The sequence below is a fragment of the Phyllobates terribilis genome, unplaced genomic scaffold (assembly GCF_046119375.1).
Source record: "Phyllobates terribilis strain yellow unplaced genomic scaffold, ASM4611937v1 Scaffold_5__5_contigs__length_657084704, whole genome shotgun sequence".
NCBI classification, from domain to species: Eukaryota; Metazoa; Chordata; class Amphibia; order Anura; family Dendrobatidae; genus Phyllobates; species Phyllobates terribilis.
In genome coordinates, this window is record NW_027362765.1 from 104,713,445 (window position 1) to 104,732,965 (window position 19,521).

Consider the following 19,521-nt stretch of genomic DNA (forward strand, 5'->3'; position numbering starts at 1 on the left):
GGTGGCCAGATTCTAACGCATCAGGTATTCTAGAATATGTATGCGGCAGACCCGGCGCAATCAGCAGAGCGGTGTTTAAATTTGGCGCCAAAATCGCTGACTGGTCGCGGCCAGCAACCGCGACCAATCAGCAAAGCGGTGTTGAAATTTGGCGACTATATCGCTGATTGGTCACGGCCGGCGGTCGCGACCAATCAGCAAAGCAGTGGTTAAATTTTGCGCCAATAATGCTGATTGGTTGCGGTTGCGACCAATCAGCAAAGCGGTGTTTAAATTTGGCGCCAATAACGGTGATTGGTCACGACCGCGACCATTCAGCAGGGCGGTGTTTAAATTTGGCGGCAACAATGTTGATTAGTCGCGGCCGGCGGTCGCGACCAATCAGCAGAGCGGGGTTTAAATTTGGCGCCAATAATGCTGATTGGTCGCAATCGCCGGCCGCGACCAATCAGCAGAGCGGTGTTTCAATTTGGCGCCAAAATCGCTGATTGGTCGCGGCCGGCAACCGTGACCCATCAGCAGAGCGGGGTTTAAATTTGGCGCCAATACTGCTGATTGGTCGCGGCCGGCAACCGTGACCCATCAGCCGAGCAGGGTTTAAATTTGGCGCCAATACTGCTGATTGGTTGCGGACGGCGACCGCGATCAATCAGCAGAGCGGTGTTTAAATTTGGCGCCAATAATGCTGATTAGTCGCGGCCGGCATCCGCGACCAATTAGCAGAGCGGGGTTTAAATTTGGCGCCAATCTCGCTGATTAGTCGCGGCCGGCATCCGCGACCAATTAGCAGAGCGTTGTTTAAATTTGGCGCCAATCTCACTGATTGGTCGCGGCCGCTATTTAAATGTGGCGCCCAAATCGGTGATTGGTCGCGGGCAGTTTCCGCGACCAATCAGCAGAGCGGTGTTTAACTTTAGCGCCAAGATCACTGATTGGTCGCGCTCTCCGCACGCGACCAATCAGCGAATCGTATTGGTGAGGACCGGGGAGCGCCGCTGCCTGGTCGGATACTTCCGCTGCGAGAAGCCGGGAGATGAGCGACTGCTCGCAGCAGATGTATCCCGACCCGCAGCTCCGCTCCCCGGTCCTCCCTTGACACCCTAGCCGCGGATCTCCCCACAGTATCCGCATGGTGTTACAAAGATCCGGACATTTGTGTTAAAAATCGCTGATTGGTCGCTGGCGCTGCCCGCGACCAATCACCGATTTGGGCGCCAAATTTAAATATCGGCCGCAACCAATCACCGATCTTGGCTCCACATTTAAACACCGCTGTGCTGATTGGTCGCCGACGCTGGGCGCGACCAATCACCGATTTTGGCGCCACATTTAAATAGCGTCCGCGACCAATCAGTACAGCGGTGTTTAAATGTGGAGCCAAGATCGGTGATTGGTTGCGGCCGATATTTAAATTTGGCGCCCAAATCGGTGATTGGTCGCGGGCAGCGCCAGCGACCAATCAGCGATTTTTAACACAAATGTCCGGACCTTTGTAACACCATGCGGATACTGTGGGGACATCAGCGGCTAGGGTGTGAAGGGAGGACCGGGGAGCGGCGCTGCGGGTCGGGATACTTCTGCTCCGAGCGCCCGCTCATGTCCCGGGTTCTCGCAGCGGAAGCATCCGCACAGGCAGCGCCACTGACATCCATGCGGCTAGGGCGTGAAGGGAGGACCGGGGAGCGGCGCTGACATCCAATTGGTCGCGGCCGCTATTTAAATGTGCCGCACAAATCGGTGATTGGTCGCCGTCTTGACCGCGACCAATCACTGATCTTGCAGCCAAAGTTAAACACTACTGTGCTGATTGGTCGCGGACGCTGCGCGCGACCAATCACCGATTTGTGCGCCAAATTCAAATATCAGCCTCATGCACGTCACTGACAGCGTGGGAAAATCCTCCTGCACTCAGCGCTTCAGCGTGAGAATTCTCCCACGCTGTCAGTGACGTGCATGAGGTGAGCCGAGCTCATTGGACATGACCTCGGCTCATCTTTATGCCGTCACAGCGAGACACTGAGGAGCGCAAGCAAGCCTGCGCTTCTCAGTGTCTGCGGGATGACAGGCTGGATGGCAGCGTTCTGCTGCGGTCCAGCCTGTCATCTCGATGTAGCAGAGCTGGAGCTGTCGTGAGAACCATGGAAAGGTAAGGATGATGTTGGTTTATTATTTTACTTTTATTGCAGGAGATCGTTGGCTTCAGCTGGAATGGGCGTGATGGTAAGTATGGTTTAATTTAGAACAATAAAGAATTGTGTGTTTATTTCAATTAAAGGACTTTATTCTGGGTGTTTGTGTTTTCTTTTAACTTTGACTATGGGGTTAGTAATGGGGGTGTCTTATAGACGCCTCTCCATTACTAACCTGGGCTTGATGTCAGCTAGCATTATAAGCTGACATCAACCCCTGCCCTATTACCCCACTGCCACCGCTACAGGGCAGTGGGAAGACGCTCAGAAGACGCTCTCTTTAAAAAAGCCGGCCGGCAATTCAGCAGCGGCATACACCGGTACCCGACAATTTAGACAAGAAGGAATAGAGCATCACACATAGATTAGATAGATAGAAACATGTCAGTTGTAGCGCCGGCGTCCCTGCCCTCTGCTAGGCAGGGACGCTGTTCCCCTCACCTCTCTGCTCCGTGCCCGGCGTCCTCCTCCCACTCTGCTGGCAGCGCGTGCTCCTTCCCGGCCACTGTGCTTAGGGCGCGCGCTCTCCCTCCCTCTTAAAGGGGCCGCGCGCGCCGTCCTAAGGAGTCCCCGGCCAATGGCCGGAGGACTTCACCATATATAAGGCACCTCCTCCAAAATGGAGGTGCCCCAGCAATGTTGTTGCACTGTTCACTACTCTGCTTCAGCCCTCAGGTCCCGTTGCCAGTTACCTGCCAGATACCTGCCAGATTCCTGCCAGCTTGCTGTCTTATTCCTGCCTGATTATCTGCTACCTGCCTGCTAGTCTGAGGTCCGACGGTCTGCCTTACTACTCCTGTCAGTCTGTCTAAGGACCAGGCTGTCCGCTCACCTGGGAGCGCACTTCAGCCACCTGCCTGCTTGCCTGAGGTCCGACGGTCTGCCTTCCAACTCCTGTCAGTCTGTCTATGGACCAGCTTGCCTGCTCACCTGGGAGCACACATCTGCTACCTGCCTGCTAGCCTACCTGGAGGCTCCGCCGTCACGTGCTGTGACCACCTGCCTGTCCAGTGACTCCTGCCCGCTCACCTGGGAGCGCTCATCTGCTGCCTGTCTGCTAGCCTACCTGGAGGCTCTGCCGTCACGTGCTGTGACCACCCGCCTGTCCAGAGACTTCTGCCCGCTCACCTGGGAGCGCTCATCTGCCGCCTGTCTGTTGGTCTCCCTGGAGGCTCCGCCGTCACATGCTGTGACCACCCGTTCATCCAGAGACTCTCGCCTGCTCACCTGGGAGCTCACGTCTATCATCAGCCGCCACAGGTCGTACCAACCCTTTACCCAGAGACTGCCCCGGTCACTTGCCGTGACCATCTGCCCGTTCATCCAGAGACTGCCCCGGTCACTTGCCGTGACCATCTGCCCATTCATCCAGAGACTGCCCCGGTCACTTGCCGTGACCTCCAGCCCATTCACTCAGAGACTGTCCCGGTCACCTGCTGTGACTTCCTGCCCGTCTTCCCTGGTCGCCACCCGCTCCCTTACAAGGACCGCCCCCTTGTATAGTAGCTCAGAGGTTCCGCCTCCCAGACCCGTTACAGTTTGCTCGGGCCATGGAACCCGGTGGCACCCAAGCTCCCTCGCTCTCGGACCTGTGTCATGAACTGTCCCGTCAAAGGTCCCAACAGAAGTCCATCCTGGGTCACCTGCGGAATGTCAATACTCGCCTGGACACTCTAACTGCTCCACCAGCAACCTCCGCCAGTGCCATGTCTCGCAATCCGGCAGCTCCGCTGCCCACTAATACCAATGTATCCTACCCCGGACCCCGGCTTTCTGCACCTCCTCGCTTCGGAGGCGACTCCGCCCAGGCTCGGGGCTTCATAAATCAGTGCACCCTGCACTTTGAACTATTGTCCCACCAGTTTAACTCCGACCGAGCCAAAATTGCATTCATCATGTCCCATCTCACCGGGGAGGCCCTGGCCTGGCTAAATCCTCTATGGGAGAGAGGAGACCCCCTGGTGTCCAACTTGCCTGCTTTTCTCACGGCTTTCCGGAAAGTCTTCGACGAACCCGGACGGAAGACCTCATCCGCATCATCACTGCTACGCCTCCGTCAGGGAAGTCTCACCGTGGGCCAATATGCCATACGGTTCCGTACCCTTGCCTCGGAGCTGGCCTGGGATAACGACGCTCTAGTATCCGTCTTCTGGGAGGGTCTGTCCGGCCGTATTAAAGATGAACTTGCCGGTCGGGACATCCCTACCACTCTCGATGACCTAATAACTCTTGCCACCCGGATTGACCTACGGTTCCAGGAGCGTGCCAAAGAGGTCACCCGTGAGAGGAGGTTACCACGTCTAGCTCCTACTTTTCAGAAACCCGTCACTCCCTCCGTCTCTACCCAGGTACACTCTCCTGAGCCTATGCAGGTCGACCAGACCAAGATGGTCAAAACCCGTCAGGACTTACGCCGTGCCGAGGGGAGCTGCTTCTACTGTGGCAGTAAGGAGCACCGGATCCGTACCTGCCCGGAGAGGTCGGGAAACGCCTGTGTCTAGGTTCGCTCAGAGAGGTCGACCTAGACAAGAATAAATCCTCTCCATCTCTGCTGTTGTCAGTCTCAATCGTCTGCGGGGAGAACCGTTATTTCGAACTAGCCCAACTTGACTCTGGAGCAGCCGGAAATCTTATTTCACAGTCCCTGGTAGAGAAATACCGCATCCCCACCAAACCTCTGGCTGTACCCTTGTCTGTTGCTGCCGTGGATGGGGGTCTCTTACCACGCCCCATCCAACTCATCACCGAATCCATTACTCTGCAGGTGGGAATGCTGCATTCTGAGAGTATCTCCTTTCGTGTTCTGCCTGGACTCTCCCACGCCCTCTTGCTAGGCCTACCTTGGCTCCAGAGACATGCACCCGTGCTTGACTGGCAGACCGGAGAAGTCCTTCGCTGGGGACAGGACTGCCATAAGACCTGTCTGGTTCCCGTCCATCCCGTCCGTCCTTCTCCTACCCCAGCTAATCTACCTGGACTTCCGATTCCTTATTGGTCTTATGCTGATGTCTTTAATAAAAAGGAAGCAGAGACACTACCCCCTCATAGACCATACGACTGCCCTATCGACCTGTTACCTGGTACTACTCCTCCCCGTGGGCGTATTTATCCATTATCCGCTGCTGAGACCCGGTCGATGTCCGAATATATTGAGGAGAATCTGGCCAGGGGATTCATCCGGAAATCTACCTCCCCGGCGGGAGCAGGCTTCTTTTTCGTCAAAAAGAAGGACGGCTCTCTCCGTCCCTGTATAGACTATAGAGGCCTTAACCAGATCACGGTGAAGAATAAGTACCCCTTTCCGCTCATTCCGGAGTTATTTGATCGTCTGAGGGGGGCTAGAATCTTCACCAAACTGGACCTCCGTGGGGCGTACAACCTGGTTCGTATCCGTCAGGGGGATGAATGGAAGACGGCATTCAACACCCGGGACGGCCACTATGAATATCTGGTAATGCCCTTTGGTCTCTGTAACGCTCCTGCCGTCTTTCAAGAGTTGGTCAATGACATCTTCCGGGACCTTCTCTACTCCTGCGTAGTGGTGTACCTGGACGACATCTTGGTCTTCTCTCCGGATCTCCAGACTCACCGGAGGGACGTTCGTCAGGTCCTGCTCAGGCTCAGGCAGAATCACCTCTTCGCTAAATACGAGAAGTGCCTCTTTGAGCAGACCTCGCTTCCGTTTTTGGGCTACATTATTTCTCAGACCGGCCTACGAATGGATCCAGAGAAACTGTCTGCCATCGAGAAATGGCCTCGACCGGAGGGGTTGAAGGCCATTCAGCGATTCCTGGGCTTCGCTAACTACTACCGCCTCTTCATACCACACTTCTCTTCCCGGACTGCCCCAATTTCCGCGCTCACCCGTAAAGGTACTAATCCCAAAGAGTGGCCGCCCGAAGCAGAGGAGGCCTTTCCCTAAAACAGGCCTTCTCTTCCGCCCCGGTGCTGCATCGCCCGGACGGCAACAAGCAGTTCTTCCTGGAAGTTGACGCCTCCTCCTCTGGAGCCGGAGCGGTACTTACTCAAAAATCATCTTCCGGTTGAATGGTAACTTGTGGCTTCTTCTCCAAACTCTTCTCCTCTTCTGAGCGCAACTATTCCATAGGAGACCGAGAGTTATTGGCCATCAAGCTGGCGTTGGAGGAGTGGCGTTACCTACTCGAGGGGGCTCTTCACCCGGTAATAATTTACACTGACCACAAGAACTTGGCTTACCTCCAGCATGCCCAGAGACTTAACCCGCGCCAAGCCCGGTGGTCCTTGTTTTTTGCTCGCTTTGATTTTGTTCTTCATTTTCGCCCGGCTGACAAAAACGTCAAAGCAGACGCCTTGTCCCGATCCTTTCTGGTGTCCGATCTCGAGGAAGAACCTAAACATATCATCGATCCCGCCAGAGTAATGCAGGTGGCTCCCGTGAGTCTAAATCGTCTCCCTCCCGGTAAGACGTTTGTTTCAGTACCTGATCGGAAGAAGATCCTACACTGGGGCCATTCGTCTAAACTAGCTGGCCACGCCGGTCAGAAAAAGACCCTCCAGCTTATTGCCCGGCACTACTGGTGGCCTACCCTGCACAAGGACGTAATAGACTTTGTTTCTGCCTGTGTGTCCTGCGCCCGCAACAAAGTCCCAAGACACCTGCCAGCCGGTCGCCTCCTTCCGCTTCCTGTGCCTGCTGCCCCCTGGCAGCATATTGCTATGGACTTCATAACTGATCTCCCCGTCTCCGCCGGTTGTACGGTCATTTGGGTGGTCGCTGATCGCTTTTCCAAGATGGCTCACTTTATTCCCCTGCCAGCCCTCCCGTCTGCACCCGAGCTGGCTAAAGACTTTATTCGTCACATCTTTCGTCTTCATGGCCTGCCCCTCCACATCGTGTCGGATCGTGGGGTACAGTTCACCTCACGCTTCTGGAGAGCCACTTGTAAACTGCTAGACGTCACCCTGGACTTCTCTTCCGCTTACCACCCACAGTCCAATGGTCAAGTGGAGCGGATCAATCAGAACCTGACCAGTTACCTCCGGCACTTCGTTAATGCTCATCATTCAGACTGGGTGGATCTCCTACCATGGGCCGAGTTCTCTTATAACAATCACGAGAGCGAATCCTCCTCCAAATCCCCGTTTTTTGTAGTCTTCGGTCAGCATCCTCGGATTCCTTTTCCTGTCTCCACCTCTGTGGACAACCCGGCTGCGGAATCTCTCGTTAGCAAATTTTCCTCCATTTGGGAGAGTACCCGATCCGCACTCCTTCAGTCGTCCGAACGGATGAAAAGACACGCTGACAAAAAACGCCTGGATCCTCCACAATTTCGTCCTGGAGATAAAGTCTGGCTCTCATCTAAATATGTCCGGCTCAAGATTCCTTCCTATAAGTTAGGGCCTCGGTTCATCGGTCCTCTGGAGGTCATCAGTCAGATCAACCCGGTGGCCTATAAATTGAAACTCCCGGCCAACTTACGGATCCCTAACTCCTTCCATGTATCTCTCCTCAAACCTGTGGTACTTAACTCTTTTTCCAAGTCTACAGGTACGCCTCCTGCTCCGGTTTCTGCTGAAGACGAGTTTGAGGTAGAGAACATTCTTGCCACCAAAAGGGTAAGAGGAAAGACCTTTTTTCTAGTAGATTGGAAGGGGTTTGGTCCTGAGGAGAGAACGTGGGAGCCCCGGGAGAACATCCATGCCCCTCTCATCCTAGCTAAATTTCTGTCTGGCCTAAAAAAGGGGGGGCCTAAAGGGGGGGGTACTGTAGCGCCGGCGTCCCTGCCCTTTGCTAGGCAGGGACGCTGTTCCCCTCACCTCTCTGCTCCGTGCCCGGCGTCCTCCTCCCGCTCTGCTGGCAGCGCGCGCTCCTTCCCGGCCACTGTGCTTAGGGCGCGCGCGCGCGCTCTCCCTCCCTCTTAAAGGGGCCGCGCGCGCCGTCCTAAGGAGTCCCCGGCCAATGGCCGGAGGACTTCACCATATATAAGGCACCTCCTCCAAAATGGAGGTGCCCGAGCAATGTTGTTGCACTGTTCACTACTCTGCTTCAGCCCTCAGGTCCCGTTGCCAGTTACCTGCCAGATACCTGCCAGATTCCTGCCAGCTTGCTGTCTTATTCCTGCCTGATTATCTGCTACCTGCCTGCTAGTCTGAGGTCCGACGGTCTGCCTTACTACTCCTGTCAGTCTGTCTAAGGACCAGCCTGTCCGCTCACCTGGGAGCGCACTTCAGCCACCTGCCTGCTTGCCTGAGGTCCGACGGTCTGCCTTCCAACTCCTGTCAGTCTGTCTATGGACCAGCTTGCTTGCTCACCTGGGAGCACACATCTGCTACCTGCCTGCTAGCCTACCTGGAGGCTCCGCCGTCACGTGCTGTGACCACCTGCCTGTCCAGTGACTCCTGCCCGCTCACCTGGGAGCGCTCATCTGCTGCCTGTCTGCTAGCCTACCTGGAGGCTCTGCCGTCACGTGCTGTGACCACCCGCCTGTCCAGAGACTTCTGCCCGCTCACCTGGGAGCGCTCATCTGCCGCCTGTCTGTTGGTCTCCCTGGAGGCTCCGCCGTCACATGCTGTGACCACCCGTTCATCCAGAGACTCTCGCCTGCTCACCTGGGAGCTCACGTCTATCATCAGCCGCCACAGGTCGTACCAACCCTTTACCCAGAGACTGCCCCGGTCACTTGCCGTGACCATCTGCCCGTTCATCCAGAGACTGCCCCGGTCACTTGCCGTGACCATCTGCCCGTTCATCCAGAGACTGCCCCGGTCACTTGCCGTGACCTCCAGCCCGTTCACTCAGAGACTGTCCAGGTCACCTGCTGTGACTTCCTGCCCGTCTTCCCTGGTCGCCACCCGCTCCCTTACAAGGACCGCCCCCTTGTATAGTAGCTCAGAGGTTCCGCCTCCCAGACCCGTTACATCAGTCACACATATAAGAAGCACAGTGACAGTGTTGCTTACGGTACTTGTCATTTAGTGTAAAGGATTTATTAAAAAAAATAATAGTGTTTTTGTGCACCGTCTCTTTAAAAAAGCCGGCCGGCAATTCAGCAGCGGTACCCGACAATTTATAACAGAAAGAATAGAGCATCACACATAGATATAAACATGCCAATCACATATATAATAAGTACAGTGACAGTGTTGGTTACTGTACTTGTCATTTAGTGTAAAGGATTTATTTAAAAAAAAATAGTGTTTTCATGCACCGTCTCTTTCAAAAAGCCGGCCGGCAATTCAGCCTCGGTACCCGACAATTTAGAACAGAAAGATAGAGCATCACACATAGATTAGATAGATAGAAACATGTCAGTCACATATATAAGAAGTACAGTGATAGTGTTGATCACTGTACTTGTCATTTAGTGTTAAAATAAAGGATTTATTAAAAAAAAAATTGGCGTGGGGGTCCCCGTAATTTTAGTCTCTAGCAGAGGTTAAGCAGACGGCTGGGGCAGATGTTTGAAGCCTGGGAAGGGGGTAATACCCACGGAGCTTCCCAGGCTACTAATATCAGCCCCCAGCTGAATACCTAGCCTTTACTAGCTATTAAAATGGGGGACCCCCCCCAAAAAAATGACGTGGGGTCCCCCCTATTTAAATAGCTAGCAAAGGCTAAGCAGACAGCTGGGGACTGATATTAATAGCCCAGGAAGGGTGCCATGAATATTGGCCCCCTCCCAGGCTAGAAACACCAGCCGTAAGCTGTCCCAGAAATGGCGCATCCGTAGGATGCGCCAAATCTGGCACTTAGCCTCGCTCTTCCCACTGCCCTGTAGCGGTGGCAGTGGGGTAATAGGGCTGGGGTTGATGTCAGCTTATAATGCCAGCTGACATCAAGCCCAGGTTAGTAATGGAGAGGCGTCTATAAGACACCCCCATTACTAACCCCATAGTCAAAGTTAAAAGAAAACACAAACACCCAGAATAAAGTCCTTTAATTGAAATAAACACACAATTCTTTATTGTTCTAAATTAAACCATACTTACCATCACGCCCATTCCAGCTGAAGCCAACGATCTCCTGCAATAAAAGTAAAATAATAAACCAACATCATCCTTACCTTTCCATGGTTCTCACGACAGCTCCAGCTCTGCTACATCGAGATGACAGGCTGGACCGCAGCAGAACGCTGCCATCCAGCCTGTCATCCCGCAGACACTGAGAAGCGCAGGCTTGCTTGCGCTCCTCAGCGTCTGGCTGTGACGGCATAAAGATGAGCCGAGGTCATGTCCAATGAGCTCGGCTCACCTCATGCACGTCACTGACAGCGTGGGAGAATTCTCACGCTGAAGCGCTGAGTGCAGGAGAATTTTCCCACGCTGTCAGTGACGTGCATGAGGCTGATATTTAAATTTGGCGCACAAATCGGTGATTGGTCGCGGGCAGCGTCCGCGACCAATCAGCACAGTAGTGTTTAACTTTGGCGGCAAGATCAGTGATTGGTCGCGGTCAAGACGGCGACCAATCACCGATTTGTGCGGCACATTTAAATAGCGGCCGCGACCAATTGGATGTCAGCGCCACTCCCCGGTCCTCCCTTCACGCCCTAGCCGCATGGATGTCAGCGGCGCTGCCTGTGCGGATGCTTCCGCTGCGAGAACCCGGGACATGAGCGGGCGCTCGGAGCAGAAGTATCCCGACCCGCAGCGCCGCTCCCCGGTCCTCCCTTCACACCCTAGCCGCTGATGTCCCCACAGTATCCGCATGGTGTTACAAAGGTCCGGACATTTGTGTTAAAAATCGCTGATTGGTCGCGGGCGCTGCCCGCGACCAATCACCGATTTGGGCGCCAAATTTAAATATCGGCCGCAACCAATCACCGATCTTGGCTCCACATTTAAACACCGCTGTACTGATTGGTCGCGGACGCTATTTAAATGTGGCGCCAAAATCGGTGATTGGTCGCGCCCAGCGTCGGCGACCAATCAGCACAGCGGTGTTTAAATGTGGAGCCAAGATCGGTGATTGGTTGCGGCCGATATTTAAATTTGGCGCCCAAATCGGTGATTGGTCGCGGGCAGCGCCCGCGACCAATCAGCGATTTTTAACACAAATGTCCGGATCTTTGTAACACCATGCGGATACTGTGGGGACTCCAGCCGCGACCAATCAGCGAGATTGGCGCCAAATTTAAACCCTGCTCTGCTAATTGGTCGCGGATGCCGGCCGCGCCTAATCAGCATTATTGGCGCCAAATTTAAACACCGCTCTGCTGATTGATCGCGGTCGCCGTCCGCAACCAATCAGCAGTATTGGCGCCAAATTTAAACCCTGCTCGGCTGATTGGTCACGGTTGCCGGCCGCGACCAATCAGCAGTATTGGCGCCAAATTTAAACCCCGCTCTGCTGATGGGTCACGGTTGCCGGCCGCGACCAATCAGCGATTTTGGCGCCAAATTGAAACACCGCTCTGCTGATTGGTCGCGGCCGGCGATTGCGACCAATCAGCATTATTGGCGCCAAATTTAAACCCCGCTCTGCTGATTGGTCGCGACTGCCGGCCGCGACTAATCAACATTGTTGCCGCCAAATTTAAACACCGCCCTGCTGAATGGTCGCGGTCGTGACCAATCACCGTTATTGGCGCCAAATTTAAACACCGCTTTGCTGATTGGTCGCAACCGCAACCAATCAGCATTATTGGCGCAAAATTTAAACACCGCTTTGCTGATTGGTCGCGACCGCGACCAATCAGCATTATTGGCGCAAAATTTAAACACCGCTCTGCTGATTAGTCGCAACCGCCGGCCGTGACCAATCAGCGATATAGTCGCCAAATTTCAACACCGCTTTGCTGATTGGTCGCGGTTGCCGGCTGCGACCAGTCAGCGATTTTGGCGCCAAATTTAAACACCGCTCTGCTGATTGCGCCGGGTCTGCCGCATACATATTCTAGAATACCCGATGCGTTAGAATCGGGCCACCATCTAGTTTCATGAAATAATTAAAAAAAAAATTGACGTGGGGCTTCGAACTATATTTGTGTCCAGCCAGGTACAGCAGGCAGGAAAGGGCTGCCCCCAACCACCAGCTGCCTATTTGTACCTGGTTGGACACAACAATATAGGGAAGCCCTTTTTTTTCTTAATTATTTCATGAATTTCATGAAATAATTTAAAAAAAAAATACGTGGGGCTTCGCCCTATTTTTGTGACCAGCCAGGTACAACTAGGCAGCTGGGGGCTGGAATCTGCAGCGCAGGGAGGCCCAAGCTTTCTGGGTCCCCCCCGCTGCAAATTGCAGTCCGCAGCCACCCCGGAAAATGGCGCGTTCATAGAAGCGCCATCTTCTGGCGCTGTACCCAACTCATCCAGGGCCCTGGTGCGGTGGCTCACTGGGTAATAAAGGGGTTAGGGCCAGCTTGTATTATCAGCTGGCCCTAAGCCCGAAATTCATGAGGTCACTCCAATATTAGACATGACCGCCATGAATTTCTAGTAAAGTATTTAAAAAAAACACAACACCCAGAATAAAGTCCTTTAATTGAAATAAACACACAATTCTTTATTGTTCTAAATTAAACCATACTTACCGTCACGCCCATTCCAGCTGAAGCCAATGTCTTCTGCAATAAAAGTAAAATAATAAAGCAACATCATCCTTACCTTTCCATGGTTCCCACGACAGCTTCAGCTCTGCTACATCGAGATGACAGGCTGGACCGCAGCAGAACGCTGCCATCCAGCCTGACACTGAGAAGGGCAGGCATGCTTGCGCTCCTCAGTGTCTCGCTGTGACGGCATAAAGATGAGACGAGTTCATGTCCAATGATCTCAGCTCACCTCATGCACGTCACTGACAGCGTGGGAAAATTCTCCTGCACTCAGCGCTACAGCGTGAGAATTCTCCCACGCTGTCAGTGATGTGCATGAGGTGAGCTGAGATCATTGGACATGAATGAGCTCACCTCATGCACGTCACTGACAGCGTGGGAAAATTCTCACGCTGCAGCGCTGAGTGCAGGAGAATTCTCCCACGCTGTCAGTGACGTGCATGAGGTGAGCTGAGTTCATTGGACATGAACTCGTCTCATCTTTATGCCGTCACAGCGAGACACTGAGGAGCGCAACCATGCCTGCGCTTCTCAGTGTCCGCGGCATGACAAGCTGGATGGCAGCGTTCTGCTGCGGTCCAGCCTGTCATCTCGATGTAGCAGAGCTGAAGCTGTCGTGGGAACCATGGAAAGGTAAGGATGAGGTTGCTTTATTATTTTTCTTTTATTGCAGGAGATCGTTGGCTTCAGCTGGAATGGGCGTGATGGTAAGTATGGTTTAATTTAGAACAATAAAGGATTGTGTCTTTATTTCAATTAAAGGACTTTATTCTGGGTGTTTGTGTTTTTTTTAACTTTGACTATGGGGTTAGTAATGGGGGTGTCTTATAGACGCCTCTCCATTACTAACCTGGGCTTGATGTCAGCTGGCATTATAAGCTGACATCAACCCCAGCCCTATTACCCCACTGCCACCGCTACAGGGCAGTGGGAAGAGCGAGGCTAAGTGCCAGAATTAGCGCATCCTATGGATGCGCCAGTTCTGGGGCGGCTGACGGCTGGTGTTTCTAGCCTGGGAGGGGGCCAATATTCTTGGCACCCTTCCTGGGCTATTAATATCAGCCCCCAGCTGTCTGCCTAGCCTTTGCTAGCTATTAAAATAGGGGGGACCCCACGTCATTTTTTTTGGGGGGGTCCCCCATTTTAATAGCTAGTAAAGGCTAGGTATTCAGCTGGGGGCTGATATTAGTAGCCTGGGAAGCTCCGTGGGTATTACCCTCTTCCCAGGCTTCAAACATCTGCCCTAGCCGTCTGCTTAACCTCCGCTAGAGACTAAAATTACGGGGAACCCCACGCCAATTTTTTTTAAAATAAATCCTTTATTTTAACACTAAATGACAAGTACAGTAAGCAACACTGTCACTGTACTTCGTATATATGTGGCTGACTTGTTTCTATCTATCTAATCTATGTGTGATGCTCTATTCTTTCTGTTCTAAATTGTCAGGTACCGGTGTATGCCGCTGCTGAATTGCCGCTTTTCATGTTTCACTGTGAGCACTGTTCCCATCGATTTGGGCAATCACTGTAATGCCACAACCACCATGGCTGTGGCATTACAGTGAGTGGCAGGCAATCCCTGCATGATTGGTGCTCTAAATAGCGCCAGACATGCAGGACACGCTTTTGGTGCACGAACAGTTATCGAACATAACCTCGAACAGCCGAATTTTTTGCAAATCATTCGCGTTCGTCGAACAACTCGAACACCGCCCAAAACAGCTCGAATTTGAGATTGGCGAACAGTTCTAGTCGAACACCGCTCATCTCTACTCAACACTATATGAGAGATAAGTACAATGTAAATATCTGTAATGTTTTAACCATCATCAAAAACATCTAAAATTCCTGCCGAATGAAAACAAACGCAGATATGACAGGTCAGGGAATGGCATGCTATATGCAGCCCTCAGAGGGAGCTCAAAACTCAGCGCCAGTGTTTTTTGCTTGAGAATAAACCTCCTTAAATAAACGCTTAATTTTCAACACCTACTTAATTCTCAACGGGCTGCGTCTATGTCAGACATGAGCTCATAGAGCCGGTAACACTGGCAAATACTGAGGATTTACAACTGTTAATTCCTAATGATTGGGCCCACACAATAAATACAAACCTGAGTCCCTGCACAAGAGCAAGAGCCGAGGAGCGGACCAGAAAAGAATGACATAACCGGCCCAGAGGGGATCCAAGCCCACAATGAAAGCAGATTTACACACATAAGAAAGAATATATATAATAAATATTTGAAAAATTTTCATTATGAGTAAATACACAAAAATTAATCTTCTGATGTAAGCTCTCAGAAGTAGATATTTGAGGAGGTCTATGAGCTCAGAAGATTTCCAAATCTAAGGAATAACATTTGGACCTTAAAGTGGACAATATTTGCTCTTATTTTAGTCATGCTGCTTCCTTGTGTTCCAATGATTATTCTTTTTAAATCTGACATACGGTTTCAGAGATATAGGCCTTTTTATTTTGTTATAATTATTATTGTCTTTACAATATAAATATAATCATAAAAACTGGCACTAAATAAAAAGGCCCATACCTTTAGAACCGTATGGCGGATTTAAAAAAATAAAAATATGGAACATTCAGGAGAGCAGCGGTATTAAGTAAGAGCAAAAATTGGCCACTTTTGACAGTGACAGGTTCTCTTTAATGGCTTGTTATGACAGATAGGGGTTTACAGATTTTAACACTTTGGGGTTACCAGCACTCCCGCTAAATATATTTGCTGAGAAGTCTATCCAACATAGTATATACATTTATGTGTTAGTCCCCTGGCCATTCACATTAGACACCTGTGAACTATGATTAGGTACGTGGTTCTCAAGCCTCAGATATGGCCTCTGGGGAGATCACCATCATCGCTTGGAGTAAACTAAGCAATCACATCAGACCTGTTTCTCCAATAATTATTCTCTTCCAGGATCTATATATAGTAGGAACCACTATAAAAATTATATATGACTAGCTTCAAAATTAAAGGGGATCTGTCATCAGGTTTTCGTCATCTCACCTGAGAGCAGTATAATGCAGAGACAGAAACCCTGATTCCAGTAATGTGTCACTTACTGGTCTGCTTGCTGTAGTTTGATAAAACTGTTTTTTCAATAGGAGATTATCACTAGAGGACTTGTAAACCTAATGCCATGTAGTCCTCCAAATTCATAAGCTCTGTATAACCCCACGCCCACCACTGATTGGCAGCTTTCTGCCTATGCACAGGGTACACAGAAAGCGGCCAATCAGTGGTGTGGGCGGGGTTATACACAGCTCAGCATTCAGAGAACAGCTAGATCTTCAGCAGAGAAAAGAGTGATTTTATCCAAACTACAGCAAGCAGCTCAATAAGTGACTCATCACTGGAATCAGGGTCTTTGCATCGATAATATGCTACTCTCAGATGGGATAGCAAAAACCTAATGACAGATTCCTTTTAAAATATCTTCAATTTTAACACTTGGTTGTTACTTTTTTGGCAATTAGAATGTGAACATTAACGATCTAGCAAAGGTTTAAAGAGTCCGACTACACCCCCAAGTTACAGTTTTCAGAACCATAAAACCAGATTCTAGGGAAGATCTCTCTTAATTTTACGCCATATGTTATTTGTGCAAATTTTCCAAATGGTTGGATGTAGAAGCATTGCTGCGTTTGACCCTGTACCCACAGCATTTCGTATTGCAGAACAAATGTACTTTTTGACATAAATAAATGTATTTTCATCACAGACTTTGACAAGATCTGTTTTGTGCTTTTGAAAGGGAACCATGTTGTTTTGTGTTGCGAGTGGCTGTCTGGTGCAGTACAAAGGCGCCTTACGTGCACCGAGCCGAGATGTGATAGCTCCTCTGTCTGACTGCTGGAACTAGCTGCGTTCTTCTGAGTCCTATACACAGATGGCAACCAATCAAAAATAATTTCCGCACTGAAATTCGAAGCTATTATATAACACATCAGCTGCCAGCGATTCAGTCCGGCTACAGTAAAGTCAGTTCTTACCCAATATTTAACTGTAGATTCTACTCAACGCTAAGTATGGAGTTAGAGAGCAGCTGTCAGAGCGCTACCAGCTAAGATCCAGGTCACGTTTACAGTAGGACTCAATCACAGGAGGGCTTTTACTTTTTCATCTTCTCTGTTCAGCAGTTTGCAGGTGTGAACGAGTCTAAAGGTCCATTCACACTGCATTATTATCATAAAGTTCCATTCACAGTCTAAACAGGTTGCCAATCACCCAATGAATGAGCAAAGCGAGAGACATGATCTTTTGTGCTGCAAAAAAGATCCTCATTCTCGGCAGCACATCGTCCTATGAAAACAAGATTCGTGATGCTGAAAACAATGGCTTCTTATGAGCACTGAATGATCTATTCCAAATAGTTCAGTGCCCATCTCAAGCATAATCTGCCTGTAATTAAAACTATTAAAGAACCACCAATTAGCAAACATGGTCGTTTGGTGTAATGTAAACTGACCTTAATGCTTCTTTTAGCAATTCCCGATTGTCAAGCTGCCGAACTAAGTTGGCAATCACTTGTAACATCAACAAAACGCATATTCATCAGGTGCGATGATTTTTAACCGCCTTAAAAATCATCGTTCTCGGCAGCACATGGTCCTGAATAAACAAGACGTGCTTCCGAGAACAATTATATTTTATGAGCACACAATTCAGTATTAGCAATCGGCTGTATTAATCAGGCCAGCAAACTACCGCTAATTAACTTGGATGGAACCGACACAGTTGACACGTGAAAACCCAGAATAAGAGGAAAAGCCTAAGGACTCGTTCAAAGAGGATTTTGACTAACGGCAGTCACACATAGCCATTTACCTGGAAATATGTAAAAGAAGATGCTAAATTGTGTATTGTAAGAACCGGGGACAGATGCGCAAACGTATAAGGATGGCATTATCAGCTTCTTCTGATATTATAATCCAACATACTAGTCCCCACAAAGTACGGTAATTTATCCAGTAAATGGACACTTTCCACATTTGCTGCCCTTTAGCTATATGCAGGCCTTTTAAAACATTCAAATCACCCCCTATACAAACCGGTGATTATTCCTGCGGATTATGGGTCACTAAGGCAAACAATTAAGAAGGAATCCAGTGCACTTAAATAGTGTTTGCTGATAAAATGATTTGCTCGGAGCTGCTTTGAAGAAGAGATTTGCGGGGTAGCTAAAGTGTGACCATCCTCCTAAATCATCATCTTTGTGGTCCATTAGTCAGTGTAACAATGTGGAGGTGACAAATGTAACTGGTGAAACCCTTGTGCCCTCCTTTCTGGAGAGCTTGGGTCCTCTTCAAAGCCAAAAGGAGACCTCATTCATCATTTATGATGATGATCATAAAACCTGACAATATAAGTCAGTTATGTCCTATGATGTTAAACATGTCAAGTAAATATGGACGCTTTAAGAGAGTTGGCGATGGGGTGCCTTAACAGGTGCAGAAGTCTTCAGAAAGAGGGTGATGGGGTGCCTTAACAGGTGCAGAAGTCTTCAGAAACAGGGTGATGGGGTGTATTAGCAGGTGCAGAAGTCTTCAGAATGAGGGCAATGGGGTGTCTTAGCAGGTGCAGAAGTCTTCAGAAAGAGTGTGATGGGGTGTCTTAGCAGGTGCAGAAAGTTTCAGAAAGAGGGTGATGGGGTGTCTTAGGTGCAGAAGTCATAAGAAAGAGGGCGATGGGGTGTCTTAGCAGGTGCAGAAGTCTACAGAAGGAGGGCGATGAGGTGCCTTAGCAGGTGCAGAAGTCATAAGAAAGAGGGCGATGGGGTGTCTTAGGTGCAGAAGTCATAAGAAAGAGGGCGATGGGGTGTCTTAGCAGGTGCAGAAGTCTTCAGAAGGAGGGCGATGGGGAGTCTTAGCAGGTGCAGGGTTTGTGGACTTCTCTGTGTAGAAGCTTCTTATGGATGACATGAGGTGCAGGGTCCCGTGACTGCTCTGAGCCTGGACAGTAATTATCATAGCTCGGGGTAAGCTCTTCTGAGAGCGATTATATAATTTAGATGTTATCTCCATTGTCCAGTAGGAACTTGTCTTGCTCATAAAGGCAAGTCCAGAGGCTTTAATCACACCGGGGGTCTTCATGCCCTATGGGACCACCTATAAAGATACTAGTACAAAGTCTTGACAGAGCTGTTTAATAAGAATTTCATTTCCATAAATCCGATATCTTATGGAGGCAGTAGGAAATGGCTCTGTGGTCCAGTCCGATCCCCTTTTAGGCCCCTCATCTTGAAGACAGGTATATACGCCAACCGTATCTGTTTTACATCCAACAGAAATAGAAAAAAAATCCAATTTCCAGCGTCATCTATGTATTTCCACAACCCTGACTAACGGCATTACCAGGTCTTTAGTATTGTGAAAGTAAATACCTGCTCACATTTCCAAAAAATCATTTGGCAGCTATAAGAAGCTATGGGGAAACTCCCTCCTGAGGTGACATGATGGAGAAGGAGAAATACCTGCGGGACCTCAGTGCAGCCAAGATTTGGTTTTGAAAGACTTGGAAAGTCAATAAGTGAATGCACTAAGTAAGGGAAAGTGTAATTATGCCAACGAACAAAAGTGCTTTTTTTTCCCCCACACCTCTTCTGCCAACATGGATCTGCTGTGAAATGTTCTTATAAAGCACAATAAGTTGCGGCTCCAAGACAAACGCGGAGATCTCAATGACTCTCTATCGGCCATTTCATCTCGCTGGCCGGCGTCCTTCATATTTCATGCATAATCGACGGTGTCTCTGGTAATTTATTGTAGCTTATTA